The sequence below is a fragment of the Otolemur garnettii genome, unplaced genomic scaffold (genome assembly GCF_000181295.1).
Source record: "Otolemur garnettii isolate 467f Iridium unplaced genomic scaffold, OtoGar3 scaffold00005, whole genome shotgun sequence".
NCBI lineage: Eukaryota > Metazoa > Chordata > Mammalia > Primates > Galagidae > Otolemur > Otolemur garnettii.
This window is the reverse complement of record NW_003852400.1, coordinates 2,834,403-2,837,131: the sequence shown is the minus strand read 5'-3', so window position 1 is coordinate 2,837,131 and position 2,729 is coordinate 2,834,403.

Sequence of the window (2,729 nt, the reverse complement as noted above, 5' to 3'; positions counted from 1 at the left end):
TCCTTCCTTGGACTACGTGTTTGTGTATCTACCACATTGGCCATGTAACAGTGAAGAATGTAACATGTCTAAAATACTTTAGCCAATCCATATAGCTTGCATACCTTTAATTCCACCAAGGAGAGTCTATTTCTAATATTCATCGTACTTATTAACAATTAACTAATTTAAACAATGGAAATCCATTTCTGACATTCATTATGCTAATTAACAGGGCCTCAGGATTCAGGGAGACATTGATCAAAGAAGCACTTGAAGCGGTTGCCTCTGGAGTGTGTCCTTTCTGATAAAACACTAGCTCACTACCCTGCAGTCGAATTTTCCATTAGAGCAACTGACTGTCCTTAGAGTCAAATCTTAAATGAAGCAGCACACATGTAGTATCAGTGCCTTTACCTCGCTGAATTAGTTTAACGTAAACCGCAGACATCCAAGCAGCCCTCGTTTGGGCATGCCTGTCTTTTGGGGTCTGGGGTGCTTACTCTCAGACCTTGTCTGATCATGCTGTCTTTAGGGTCATTTGACTGCGAGGGACAGAAACCCATCGGACGAATTTGAATTTAATGGGGGGTTACTGTATGGATCAAGGATTCAACAGGCAACTGAGGTCAACAATGTAGAGCCTTTGGGCACTCAGAGCAGACCTGGGTGTTGGAATCTCAGATTTCCCCTGCAGGCTCTCCTTCTCTCTGCTTTCCTCTAGCTGCATCTGCTTCTGTCTCCATCTTCTCTCTGCCTTTTCCACTCCATCAGCACACGTGCCCAGTCCTGAGCCTAACATAACTGTGGAGTTGGAGCGCCCACGGTCATTTAAACTTCTCCATGTCTCTCAGGTTCACGTCTTGAGAGACACGAAAAGAGAATGGACAATACACCCAGCCTGCCTGTGACCTGGGGTCCCTCGAGTTAGGTTTGCGCCTTGGCTCAGTCATTGTGGCCAGGGGTGTGGTAAATGAGGCGCCTCCCTCCGATGCACCTCCTTCATCCAAGAACAGGAGGAAGATGGGAAGGAGGCTCTGACCAGTGTCACACCCTGGTCCTACTTACTGCAAGTACAATGTCTTGCCAGAAAATTCCCTGTTATGCACCCTCCTATTTGTGTGTGTGTGTGCAAAGGTACACACCTGCACACCATGGGTAGTAGATCAAGCCAATCCAAGAACCATTGCCAAAGGCCACCTATTTCATTATGATCTAGTTAGATTATGATACTCCAATGTACACGTAAGGTGGCTTTCTTGATTCAGCTCCTAAAGAAATATCTTGTTATCTTTCTCTGAGATTTTATCTGCTATAAACACCACCTTCCTGGCTATACTCAAGGAGGCCTGAGTTGACTTTGCCAGTGATGGCCACTTCTACCAATCTGGGTACCCCTCAGTCACCATGGCTCAGGTGGTCCAGCCTGTCCCCACAGACCGTGCATCACCAAAAGCTGTGAGACAAGTAGCTCAAGACCACAACTCCAAGGAGACTTTGGCTTCTACCCCAATGGCAGCAAGCAGATCGCAGCGTAGGCTGCCAGCCCAGGGGTCTGACTCCTGAGAGCAGAGCTGTCCTCCAGCCTGAGTACACAGAAACCCATATTGTTCTCCCTGTTTCCTTTCACGCTTGTTTGCATCACTTAGAATTTCCCAGGGCCACTGGTGTGTCAACTAATCTTGTCAGCCAGGCATCCTTAAGCAGGCAGGGCAATAAAGCAAACAGAGCCCTTCGTTCTGTTTGCGGGAGACCTGCAGGGTCGCTTCTGCCTTGGCAGAGACAGGCAGCCCCTGCCCGGGCCTGGGGAGGCTCTCAGATCCCAGAGTCTCTTGCTTTTTGCCTCTCAGGCAGGGGCAGAGCCTTTCTGCTCCATCAGAGGGGATGCAGAAAGTAGAGACCCTCAGGCCGAGAGGGATGGAAAACCGTAGAACTGCTCAGAAGAAAAGGTGCCCCGCTCCTTCCAGACCCCCTTTGTGGGGTAGGGAGGGGGGAGACCTAAGTGGAAGCCGACTTTTACCACCGTCCCTTCTCCCGTCCCCTTAAGACACCTGGAGAACTCACTGATTTCAATGAATAATGATAATATGTTTGCTAGAATATTCTCTCGTAGAAGCCTGTTGAAGAAATGCCCCAAATGGGAAGGAACTGCATGAAAACGTTCTGCTTTCCAGTTTAGTTCAGTCTAACTGCCCTGGCGGGTAGAAGTCATATTTCTGCAATTACAAGAGGTGCTCAACGTGGCATCTTGTATTCATCTTTTGTTGTTGGTATATACTGAGTATTGCAATTTTAATACAGTTTTTTCCTTTCTTAAAATGCATATACATTTTTTTTTGCACCCTCTGTATGTATCTAAGGTGGGAGCCTCTGAGGCACAGAAAAAGCAAACCAGAATGAGAGCCACGCTACAGTGTGGCAGAGAAGAGGAACTCCCAGTGACTGCTGTGAGCCGCGTGTCCCTGTGCGGTGCGCTCAGTGTAAGGGCAGAGGCTCTGGGGGAGTTTGACAGCTGCTTTCTAATCTCCCCCTAGCCAGGTAGGCTGGGGAAGTGAGCTGCTGTTGTGATGGGTTTTCACGGGGGTGGAGGAACAGGCAGCCTGGTTTGGGGCAATATGTGTTTGTGGCCCCTTGACCAGACAATGCTCCCTGGGGATGCTGAGGGAGGCCTCAAAGGATGGGACAGTCACAGCAGGGGTGGAGTGTGTGTTCTTGTTTGGCTCTTCTACTGAGTGATGGTGCAAGAGCTG